Genomic DNA, 13,707 nt, shown 5'->3' on the forward strand with positions numbered 1-13,707 from the left:
CTACCTTTTCCAGGTGGCACTAAGAAGCTCCCTAATTTGGTAGAATAAGTATGAATCTGAAGATATATAAATATATTAATTCCTGCTTGCAATGAGATTTCATTTGCACTCCGCAGTATTAATGGGTCTAACACAAGTATCGAGTGGATTTTATGACCAATTTCTAAAGCATAAACAAAGGATTATTATGACTCATTCTCGTGTGGATAAAGTTCTGTTGCTTATGAATACTCAGCGGTCGACTGTTTGTATATTCAGCAAACATTCCGCTGTCAAGTGGGGAGACAAATGATACGGGATGATAGTAGAGGCTACTTTCGGTTGTATACACTGCACCTTTAAAGTCCAGCCCATTGAAATACAAAATATATCCAAGCTGTCAGCAGCGTAACAGAGAATTAAATTTGGCATATAGCATTGTGTTTGAAATCTCCTGCCTTATAGGAGCTGGCAGCATTACATGGCTTAACCTTAAAGACTGGAGGGACAGAACTGAGCCCTGTGACAAAAAGCTGTGCAACAGCGATGCCGGTTAGGTTATTATAATGACTGAAAGTGATGTATACAGATTGATGCCTCATTTGTTTCTGAGGAGCATGAGAACTCCCACACGAGCTGCCACCAGCCTCCTCTGTCTTTCAGTTTCTCTATATAAAGACGGAGAGTTGTAAACTCCCTCATAATCCAGTATGGTTTTTCACCCTGCATGGCCACACATGGGCCTGTGGTCTGCCCCCCCCCCCAGAGTCTCTGGCTGTCTTTTTACCCCCCCCCCCCTCTCTTTCCGCACCCACCCACCATCAACCTTGTGAGTGAGTTTACCCTTGTTCCACTAGAAAAGGCAAAGATAAGGTATCTGGGCCTCCATGGCAGTGCAGTATATCTTGTGTATGCAGATGAACGCACATAAAGACACACACACACGTGCATATTCACGTACAGAGCTCTATTTTCACAACCTGAGCAGGGCTGCGGGCGCAGGGTTGGTGGCGGCGGCGGTGGTGGGTTGGTGGCGGTGGGCTTGGGGCTGACACGTTTCTGCTAACAATCACATCACACACACAGGGACCCACATTCCAACTTCCTGATGAACCCCCCCCCCCCTCACCATCACCACCCATGTTTCCATGGGCTACCTCTCAGTCGTCCTCCTCCCCCAACAGGTCTTAGTGGAGCTGTGCAGGCACAGGGCAGACTTATGTGGCGAAGAGTATTTTGGGCGTAGACGAGCAGAATTATTCATGAAAATGTTTAAAGAAATACAAAACCACAGTGATATTTAAAAAAATCTGTTAACCATAACATATTTAATTAATCAGGTTAGGGGGGATCTGCCGTTTGTCAAATTTGGGAATATTATTGAATAAAGTCATTAGGATCAATACAATTCCAGCACATCTGGATCTAGTTCATGTTGACATATTGGCTCCTCAGTTAAGTGAAGCACAGGCATGCGGGCCTGTGCATGATACTGCATATCATGTCCTCTGCTGCCCTCTAGTGACATTTATTAATAGTTCACTGATGACATAACATCCTGCTGCAGAGTCACACACTCAATGTAAAATTTCAGCAAAAGTTAGCAAATGAATGGAATTCCATGATTATTAGTTAGCTTGGTGAGCCCAGTTCACAGATAATTAAAAACAACATAATGTGAAATACAGCAGAAAACAATCAATATGCTGCACAAAACAACATAAATAGCATTGATTTGTTTTTGTTTATACTTTTACACGTCCATGCATTTTGAATTGATTCCAACTGAGATAAAAAAAAAAGATAAGGCAAATATAAGGCACATATAATAATAATCAAAACACTACCTATAGTTAGTATACCTAATAGTTATGTTTGAAGAGTGAGTCATAGATAGAATTCAGGCTATTCATACGGATACATGGTTTATTATGACAAATCAGGATAACTCTAACCCTGTGTTCTACGTTGTAATTGAAGGTAGGTAGTTGTGCGTATGCTGCAGTACTATTGACTATATTATAGATTAGAACTGTCTTTTTTATTTAATGACCTTTAATGTGTATGTTTTTCTATATGTGCATATTTCCCCTTTGTTTTATTTTACGTAATCGCATGAAATTATTGGTATTATTTTTTCATGTGGACCCAAGGAATATCAGGTGTTTTGCTGCTAACATCTAATAATACAAAGATACTAATAAATAAACATAAACACACACACACACACACACACACACACAACCCCTTATGGGTGTAAACATAGCTTAGTAAAGCCTGTTGAGTCAGTAAATATTAGGCAAATCCTGTGATGTGGCTGTAGGTGTAACTAAACCCTCAAACCTGGGGGGTAACATACTGTATTAATCTTACATTTCATGTACTCAAGAAGGACACAATCAGACAGTATATGCATAATAGAGACAAATATGAAAATCTAAAAATATGAGCCTCCATGACACAAACACATGCCCAGAGACACTGACTCCAGCACAGACACAGATGGCCAGCCACCTACCAAGCTGCGGTAATAAGCATGGGAATCATGTGGTGTGGTCTGCTGCAGCCATGGCCACATTCACAGACCATGGGGGCCTGCGGCCCATCATGTCTCACTTCAGTGAGGTCAAAGCACCTTCAACTCTGACATGTTCAAATGCACAAATTATGACCCTGTCAAATCCCAAAATTATGAATTAGGTATTTCCTTTGCCTCTTTCGGGTTTTGGGTATGTCCAGGAACAGCCTCGGATCCCAGCAGTTACTTTTAGGCTTATAAACAGGATGAAACACACTGTAGATAAAAGCCAAGCCCTACTAAACCTTGAAAAGAATACACTCTGAAACTGAAAGGTAGTAAATGTACATCTGTCCATGGGCCTCCTGAATAAACTAGGGCAACCCCAGCTGGGTGGGGAATTGTGCCTTATCTGGCCCTATAAAGACATTGACTTGTATGATATCGTAATTGAAGTAATAGGAATGTATAAGAATGAACTTTTATTCACATGAAAAATTATCTTCACTTCTTTCACCTGACAGTTTGTTTCTCAAGGTTTTTTGAGAAAATCAGTAATACAATTATTTATAACTGAGGATACACTCTGTAATAGAAAGTTTTTTAGTATTGAAATTGGTCCTTGATCCACTCTAGAATAAAATGTTGGCCTTGTATCTTTCTCCAAACCACAGATACATTAAATTTGTATGTTTGATACCATATCAATGTTTCTACATATATCATAGAGAAGCAGTTCAACTTACCGGTACATGAGCTGAATTTTACTTGTCAGGAGGAGGAGGAGGGTCGGTGGTGGTGCTGACGGCGAGTATTTGAATGTCAGCTGGACCATGCCGGAGAATTAATGAGAAATCTAAGAAACAGGCTGCTTGTTCACGGAAATGTTGAGGTGAATATGAAACTTAGGGGAAAAACAGATCACAGAAGGACATGAATCAAGAGTAGAACAACACAAGGGGGACCAGGTTAACAGACCAGGTGGAGAAATGGACCATGTAAAGTAGCATTCTTCAGTCCTTCTGGTCTTTGGGTAATAAGCAGGCTTCAGTTTCTCTTAGGGTAATCTTCTTTAATCAACACCAACACAGCAAGACAGCAGATGCCCCACTCTGCTGAGTCTGTCACACTCACAACCGTCCCTTGCAAAACAATTGCAGGTAGGAACTAAAGTTATTCTTAAACAAAGGGGACATGAATTGGCAACTTTAAATGTTTCACACGTATGGAATAAAATGATACAGTGCTACAAATGATAATGAAATCATGATTGTTTTTAATAATAAAACTTGTAGAAAATAAAATTTTGTAAATCCAGAATAATATTGTGGAATTATTCTTGCCGACATATATAGTTTATATTACATATGACAGTAAAATGTGCATCTTCACATAAATTAGTACGTTAAACTCGAGGGATTAAAATAACCTGAAAATGTAATTTGCACAGTAGCAAAGGTAGAATAATGTAAAGAGCTCACTTTATGTGACAGGGAAACCTCTGACTGGTTTTTGTGTCAAGATTCTGAAACCTCAGAGCATGTGCTCAAAGAAGCGGGAAAAATGCAGCAACTGCTTAAAGCGACTGTAGGAGCTGGTCACCGAAAGGGAATATGACCAGAAGCTGGCCGTAATGTAACCATAAGGACGCCAGCTGCTGTTGAGCCTCAAAGAAGAGAGAGAGAGAGAATTAGGCCCCAATTAAAATGGTAAATGCTCGAGTGTGAGAAGCTGCAAGGGCCTGAAATGGTGTAAATAGTAATGGGACAACATATGCGACTTTATACAAACTTTCAGGCAAACAATAGCAGCACATACAAATCAAGTTTGAATGGCACAAATCCAAATGAAGAACTTAAAATGGAAAACATTAAAAGACAATTACATAAAAATATAAACAGGAGTGCACATATACACAAATCCAAAGATATTCTGTTGGAGGTTTCACAGACAAAAGTTCCAGAATATTTAAAAGCTTGTTATTTTTTGGTTGTTTAACAATCTGAGTGATTTAAGTAGAGAATTCAGTTCTGAGAGAAAACGCTTTCGGACTTCCTCTGGTAAGCTCGGGTTTAACGTTACAGCGCTATGAAGTGTGGGTAATTCCCTCTGGCAAAGTTTGCAGAAATGCAGACTTACAGAAAGTGTGCATAAAGGGCTCAAAATGTCTGCAAGAGAGCCCTCAGGCACTTACCGATTTCACAGTGGGACAGCCCTAACCCCTGTGGACTTACTAGGAATGTGCCTCAAAGTCTGTGACTCTGTGAGTGTGGACATTGGGATTGGACCTTAAAATGCTGTAAACAAAAAGGAAACCCCCAGTTTCCCAAGTTACTTGCTATCTTGAATCTGTGCTGCCCCTGAATTACCCCACTCACTCTCATGTCATCTAGCCTACATTAAAGTCTGTATTGTCAGTTTGCTAAGTATTGCCTGCCAAACTATACTGAGCCATTTCCTGTTTATGGAGGTGTTCAACAGGGATGCACCAAGTGTGGGATAGGTAGAGGGGGCTTGTGATGTCTTGAAAAAGCTGTAGTTTTTGAGCATTAACTGTGGTCTTTATATATTATAATGATTAATATTTATGTATTTAGGAACATAAATAACTTTTGTGACCTAACTGGTTTATTAAGTGGTGTTTTTCTTGTAGTATGAAGAGCTGTGGGTTTTAAAAGCAGGTGTTTGGACCGTTCAGTGCTGATAGAGGCAAATTGGAACAGCCAGTCTGTAGAGAGAGATTCTTGTACAGCACTGATGCTATCAAGCAGGCAATGACAGTTGTAAGATGTTGGGTCAATGCTACAGGTAAAGAGGTTAAGAGAAGACACTACTCTTTTTCAGCAAATCTGCATTGTCTGCAGTACAGGAAATGGTGCAATGTGACATGACGAGTTTTGTGTTTTGATAGTGTTGTGGCACAGGTAGTGCAAGAGAAATGATTTGTTTTGTCTGGGGGAATTTACTAATGCTCAGCCATCCGCCTATTCTAGCCACTTACAACCTGCAACATATACGTACATGGATGTACTCAGTATCATTGGTTGCTGAGGCCAGAGAAACGTGCCATATTCTTGCATTTGTGTTTTCTTCCTCCTTGCCTAAGTGTCTGCCTCCGCTAGGCTCATGTTTAATGAGACCCACCTTCGCAGCATTCAATAACCAATCAATAGGAAACTAACAAACATAACATGACAATAGTATGACTTTGAAAAGTGAGGAAGCAATGCCACTGGCTGAGATTAGCCTGCCCAGGTCCAACTAAAAAAAAACAAACAAAACATCCGCCTGGGACACAAATGACGAGTGTCGCTGGATCGACTTTGATAGTTCAATAGTGTGCTCGTTCTGGCAATGGCACTTTCAAATTTCACTTAAAGGTACAATAGCTATGTAAGAATGTGGTGCGATTTACATGTGTTAATCGCTTTGTATATTACCATTTGTGAATGGATTGTAGCTTAAAAAAATTAGACCTGTTGCCTGTTACAGCCTGTGGACTGATTTTTATTTAAAGCACTCTGGACAGTTTTTTTTTTGGAAATATCCAAAGGGTGTGACATGTATGAGTGCTCCCAAGTGCCTTGCCTCTCTTCCTGACCCCCACAGCACCAACAGTGTGCAACACTAACTCACGTTAGCTTAGTAACTAAACAAGCAGCTTTCACAAGACCACATTGAGCAAGCTAATGGCTAAGAAGCTGAAACCTTGTTCAGAAGGAGAATTTGTGAGTCTTGTCGCAGCTGCAGAGCAGCCAGTACTGGACAAAGTTCCAGAGTGTCAATTGTCTGGAATCATCGATGAAGAAGAGATGAAGGGAAAACCTCAGGTGGAAACTCAGTGATAGCATCTGTGTGATTTGGCCTTCATGGTGGACATTACCAAGAACCTCTCAGAGCTGAACCTCAAGCTCCAGCCAGCCTCTCAGCTCTCTGCTTTCAAATGTGAAATCATTTGAAGCAAAATGAAAGCTGTGGCCAGTGCAACTGCAAAGAAGAAACACTGTGCATTTTCCCACTCTACAAGGACAGGCCTGCTATGTTGGCTGAATATGCTGGTGAGTGTAAAAACTCCTTCAGGCATTCAGTGTGAGGTTTCAGGACATGAAAAGTAAACAAAAGGAACTGAACATATTTGCTATGCCATTTAATATGCAACAAGCTGATATCCTTGACAACCTACAACATGAAGTAATTGAGCTGCAAAGTAACAACCTACTACTGTGAGCAGCTGTTTTCGAAACTGACTCTTGCAGTTTCCCCAGCTGATGACCCCACTCCGCTCACCAAAATGATGCAGGATAGCAACCAACCAAAAAACCAAGCAAGCTTACTCCCATCAGATGATCATCACTTCATGACACCACAACGTACACCTGATTCGCTGTAAATGATGCTGGATCCTTTATGTAGCTGGAACTAGTAATATCCTAGTGGCTTGTCTTTTAGGGAACAGCTACAATATGTGGCAGAGGATGTGGCCTGAAAAGTTCATGTAGCATCTAGATGAAATTCCTAAACTAGATCAGAAAGTTAGTCAAAATTCTATCTTGAGCTCACCACAATGGCAACACTGTGGAAGATGTGAGGTCCTCAACCATCTCTATGCCGGGTCACACACCCTCTTACTTCTCCTGTCTCTCCTGGGTAGGAGATGTGAGGAGGGAAGCATAGAAGCCTAGACTGGCAGAGGAGGCTGTATTGTTGTACATAGGACCCCCTCTTTACCTTTGTTCCTCTCATGCACATCTTCTGCAATGAACACATCCTGATCACATCAACAATAAAACATCTCAATCACAAAGAAATGTGCCACAATTGTATTCTGTCATATGTGGTGTGTCTCTCATTGTAAAATACATTTTACACATTGTAGCCAAAGCAAACAAAAAACATACAAAAACAATATTTCAAAAATCTAATTTATGACAGAAACCAATGTCTAATATTGACTCCCTTTAGCTCTGTTTTTGCTCTCTAACAACTCCTGAGGGATATATTATCAATACAAGTGACCCCTGTTGGGATCTGGCAGTAGTAGGCAATTAGCAGATGCTACTGATGCCAATAACTGCATTAACATGAATTAATAATAACGGGGCAACAGTCTGAGATCAGGGACCAATAACCAACTGTGGACACACACAAAAAAGCTGTTCACTTAAAATGCAAATGTTTAAAGAGCCATTTTACATTTATCAGGTGAACAATGAAAAGTTGAATCTGTGCACTAACCCTTATAACCAGCTGCTATGACAACAGATATGCACAAATATTCATCAATCAGCAAACAATAATTCTGCAATCAATAAACACCTATCATCCAACAACAACTACAACACAAGCAGCTATAACACAAGCAACTACACTAACAAGCATAAAGCAAGTTTGTTGCACATGTGATCTGTGTGTGTGTGTGGCCATATATTACTCATGTTGTAGGGACATAAATCTGTTTACAAAGTCACATTGTGGGGACACGCCATCTTTATGAGGACAAAATGCAAGTCCCAGCAATGTAAATCAGTAAACTTTGGGGTGAAGACAGAGGTTAAGGTGGTAAGGGTTAGGGTAACGCAAGTAGTGGTTATGGTTATGGTTACAGTAAGTCTCCAGAAAATGAATGTAAGTCTATGTAATGTCCCTAATAATTATGGAAACACAACTGTGTGTGTTTGTTTGCTTGTGTGTGTGAGTGAGTGAGTAAGTGGGAGGAAGAGAGGGATGAGAGAGAGAGAGAGAAGACAAGATCGCGGATGTGTCTGCGTCAGTGGCTATGTCAGGCGAGAGTTATACTACCGCTATTTTCACCTTTAAGCTGTACATGTTAATGCCTGTAAAGGCGTGTGGAAGTTGAAAGATCATAATTGAAAAAGAAAGACACAGTAACTGTCACTTTATCACACATAATCCTGACGTGTGAACGCAGCTCAGGGTTCATCAGCTTTGGTGCTGGTCTTTTAACTGATAAAATGGCAGAAAACTAACACAAAACAAGGCCTGATAGGATACACAATCAATATAATGTGCTAAGCACACAGATGCAAGCAGCAAGTACGATAATTGAGGTTTCTCAAACAGCAACAACAGGACTCTGCTGTCAGTTCATTTCACAACAATACAGTAAAGTTTATACAAGAAAGAAGCTTACAGTAATATACTTGCACTAACTGTCTCTGCCTGCTTGGTTGTTGTGTCGCTTCGTCGATGGTTTACGGCAGTGGCAGTGGAGGAAACGGCGAAGAGTGAGTTATGGTAAATCTACAACTTCCTTCGCAGGGAAGAGTGAAGAGTGAGTTATGGTAAATCTACAACTTCCTTCGCAGGCATGGTGAGATCGCTGGCTACACAATCAGCTGATTTTTTGAGGATCCAAACGTGTTCAGAGAACACAGACAGCCTATTACTCAACGAGTGAGTTAAAGGGGTGATGCCTCAGGTAATTACAGTGCAAACTTTTTATCAGGAACGATACATCTCCTGTAGCAACTTCACGTCGCAGTCGAAGGGGCGAGGTGGAACGAGGAGTGTTGATTCCTGTTCTGAGTTCTGGTTGGTCTCATCCATTGGGAAACCAGGATTTACATTCAAAACAAATTTTACACTCGAAAGTAATTTGCAAGGCCTGATGGGATTTTGGCGCTATACCTTTGTTCTTTGTGCTGAGTGTTTTTTTTTTTTTTATTATTATTTTTTTTTAAATCCAGGCTCTATTTTTTACTTGCAGGCCTGTCTTTGTGCATCCATGTGGTGAGGTCCCAACACTCCCTTCACAGTAACATGTTCCATTGTTAAAAATATTTATTATAGCTGCTGTACACTGTTGTTAATCTAGATGACTCAATGCTCTGCTGGCTTTGACTGCTGTATTTTATGGTCCGACTCTTTCCATTCCCCCTGTTGATGGGATTTTTGTAGACCAAGTTGTATAGTGTCGGTCCATGTAAGGATGTTCTTTTTAGTGGGATGTTTAAAAAAAAAACTGTTCCTGGTCATGCCTGGCTAGGGTTTTGCCCGTCATGGTTGAGGAGTGCATAGTTGTGTCTAATGAGCCACTCTGCTTTCACGGTTGTTTTTGTTTGGCTCCCCCTTGGTCAGTACTTTGATCCTACACACAACCCATGTCTCTTCATTCACTAGCTGTTCAGCAGAGAAGTGTTGTGGGAGCCTACAGAGGGCTCCACCTGTGTTGATATCACAAGTTTTGATTTTGCTGCATTGAGAGGATATGGATGTTTCCTATGTCCTTGACTCTCTGCTGTAGATACATGATGGATGAGTGTGCAGAAAAGGAGACCTTGGAAATGTGATATCAATTTACAAAGATAAAGTGACTGTGGTGCGACCAAAGCTGCAATCATACACCCCACTGAAACTCAAAGGAAGTCCATGTATACGCATGGATTGCTGCGTTACCCATTAGAAGGTCATCATGTGTAAATGTACTTATATATATATTACAACTTGTGTATTTCCTCAATATACGTTGAATAAGCACATGCATATGACTTGAATCCACTAGCACAATGGTGTGTGCATCTGTCTGTGTTTGTGGTGAGCCTTCCTTCTAATCTGCCAGCCTGTGGTTGTGTATGAAGTGCTGCTGATGGTGGAGACTATTAGGCCTGTGAAGGGGAGAGTTGGCTGTCTTCTCCTATTCCCCACAGCTCATTTAAACTTCCAGCTGATGGTGGAGATTAAACGTCTTCTCTTTGGAGGGATTCTGTGGCTAGACCTGGGCTGCTATTTAAGAAACTTGAATGAGTGAAAAGCATGTAAAGAACCCATTTAGTATAAGACAACGGCGTAGCAGTGGGTTTGCATGTGCAAACAATGTATCCTGCCTCACACGACATACCACACATGTGGCCTGCTTTTCTTCTACATCTGGCAATATTTTAGGGTTTGCAAATGTCTGCTTTACATACTATATTATTGAAAATATTCTATTAAAATCAAACTGGAGATTCTAGTCATTTTATTGGAAAGGTTTCTTGAAAGATCCTCTTTGTATGGTGTTTGGCTTGTTTGGTAGTTTGTGGGGTGCTTTGACCATCATTGGTTCAGTGTTTCTATTGCACACTTTCAGGAAATGGAGAAAAGGCAGGTTAATAACTATCTACACAACTGGTATATTGGTATACAGCAAATATTAAAAGGAAATTTCCCTCCTTAAAATCTCCACAAATGAAGAATTACAGCAGTGACAAGGGAATGGCTTGGAAATCAGAAAGCTCTCCTTATTAGATGAAGAATAAATCCTCACATAATCAACAAAATATGTCATGCTCCATGTAGCTATAAATTTCTTTAGATTTAATATCTTAATTTACATGGGTGCATTATGTATTGAAATTAAGTTCTGTAAGAAAAACACTTTTCACCTTTTATATTTTACATGCAAATACAAATACATGGCTGTTTTTGAGCATTTACAGTAAGTGGCCATATCGATCAGTTGGTGGACACTAAAGACAACCTGCCTGAATGTCTTTTCATGGTTTTGCTGTATTTTTCTGTATTTGGCACATTAAAGCAATACTTCTTAAATACCACCAGTGTTCTTTTGCTACTGTAAGTAAGCAAGAATGACTTGGATCGAGGACTGAAAGATAATTATTCCAAGGAAGGATGAAGTGAGTCTGCCAAAGAGAGCTGCACGGAACCCATGGAGCGCCAGCATGAACATCTTAAAGCTTAAGACATTTAGCGAAAGTGGATCCGTGGACACACTACAGACAATTTTACATCTAAGTCCAATTCTGAGTCGAGATGACATGATGTGGCACAGCTGCTGGTGTCATTTAAAACAAAAATAACTTTCCCACTACAGTTTGTAATATGATGTGGACTGATGTGAAAAACAGATTCTTGCACTATCATGTCCTTGAGCAGGCTATAACACACCTCGACAGCTTCAGGGCAGCTCATTATGACTGAGTAATTAGGGCTGACAGCAACAGAAACGCAGGATTTCACTGACTGACAGGCAGGCATGTCGGTAGATCTGCAAATGTGTCAGAACAATGTAACTTTATCCTCACAAGTGATATTTTGAGCTGCACCTTCTAACAACACCAGAGACAGGTTTACTCCTGCTGCGCTTGTTTCTTTAAACAAACAGTCGCACAGGCAGAAGTCCCACTTTCATTCCATGACTTCTCTGGAACACTTAAGTTTCATTCACGCCTTCTCTTTGATGTTTTAGTCCTGGCACACAGGCGTCTTTTCTTCTTCAGGCAACACCTTACATAACAGGAACGGACCATCCTGAATTTCTTATTCTGTATATATGGGAAGGGCATTCCAAAAATAAACCACATTTCTGAATGTTGCCATTGTGTTACTATGCACAGATTCATGATTAAATGATTCTTAAATTCTCACCAAAGAACTAATCCTTACATGCACACTCAACTATATGCTAAAACCTTTGAAATGAAGTGAAATCATAGTTCCCTAAAATAGTAATGTAAAAAACCTTTTCAAATGCAGTACATATAACACTTTAAAAACATTAATATCAGGAGTTTAAAACTGTGCATTACTTTGGAGTTTCCATCAAAATTTTGAAGTTAATATAGAATACCTTGAGCTTGCCACGCATGCATACATCAGTGAGTTATATCTAGTAAATCTTTCTTAGCATATAGCAGTCACACATCAACTCTGGCTCTCAGTGGTGATGTGCTGTCCCATCTTACCTGCATGTGTTACGAACTTTAAACCCTCCATCTTTGTGAAGTGATCAAGATTTTTCAAAGTGGTACAGAAAAAAGAAGGATCAGAAGATAAATTATGCCCCAGTCATTTTTCGTCTTCCCCTCTTATTCAGTGAAAGTCAATTTATTGTCTGACCTTGTTCAGTCAAAGTTTTTAGCGCACAACTTCAGTTCCCTACATTTTTTTTCTGTATTAATATCATTTGGACACTAGAGTGCGCTGCCACTTCATGTAAGAGTGAACCGCTATGGGGATAAAAATCACATCACCTTCAACCAACAGGCAAAGCAGACTGAAATAGAAAATGCATTGATGCCTTCACATCAAGTCATGACCAGTCTCACCACAAATAACCCAAGTGTATGCATGTTAATTTAATGGTTGTAAGATACAGTTAAAAAAATAAAATTAAATTAAAAAATAAAATGATTTAAATTCAACACAAGAAATTTTGTGCTACACGCTGCAGTAACACAGGGCAGTGTTTGTGAAAACATCACAAATCTCTATAATGGTTTTGCATCAAAGTATCCCTACGCCAGTAATATAGTCTAACACAACACTTGATCTATTTCAAGAACTGCCCAGTTGGACAAATTAAGATATTCTTTGGAATTGGACCAGACGATATACTGCACATAGATGCAAAATGCAATCACACAAAATTGTGTTGGCCATTTTTCTAAGTTCAAATAAGTGTGCATTCATTCTTATGTCCTAACAATCACGAGCACGTGCACATAAGTGCCTGCGGAAAGGTTTTTTTCTACTTGTGTGTGCAAGTGTGTTTAAGTATAAATAATCCACTAGCGATAGCATGCCTTTCCTGCATGCCAATAGGATTATATTGAGAACAATACATCACTGAAGGACTGCTAGTGCTCTGTTTCATTCATATAATAAAAACCATAATAGTGTAATTGGCATCCAACAGTGGAAAGGTTTGAAAGCTGAGCGATCATTGTTCTTGAAAAAGTAGCCTTAGCCTGTGGTCACTGCACTGTTCTCTGGTCACGTCTGTTTACAACAGATTCCCTCACTACGTATAAACGAAACTTTCCTGAATGCATCTAAATCCAGTTTAGCACCTGTCTGTATGCATAAGTATCAGCTCTTGGTGCGGCTATAAACTTTTATGGTATAAATTCATAATACTGAATAATACTAATTGTTACAGGAGGCCCAATTGAATGTGGCTGCTGAAAGTCACTGTACAGTAAACAGAGAACCTCAAGAGAGTTCTGTTATTTCAAAGGTAAGTCAGGCTTTTGTCTTGACGTTGTTTCAAAGTGTTTGATCAAAAATAAAAATGCCAAAGGAGGCACTAAAAGCATTATCATCACACACATTGACTGTAGAGTATTCATCCTTTAAACCTAGGAAGCTGGAATGACACAGAAATCTTGCTCTAAAATGTCTCGAACTTACTCGCCATAGAATTTGAGACACAACAAACAGACCTGATATCAGATTTGTTACATGAACCA

The sequence above is a fragment of the Chelmon rostratus genome, chromosome 19 (assembly GCF_017976325.1).
Source record: "Chelmon rostratus isolate fCheRos1 chromosome 19, fCheRos1.pri, whole genome shotgun sequence".
In the NCBI taxonomy this organism is placed as follows: Eukaryota; Metazoa; Chordata; class Actinopteri; order Chaetodontiformes; family Chaetodontidae; genus Chelmon; species Chelmon rostratus.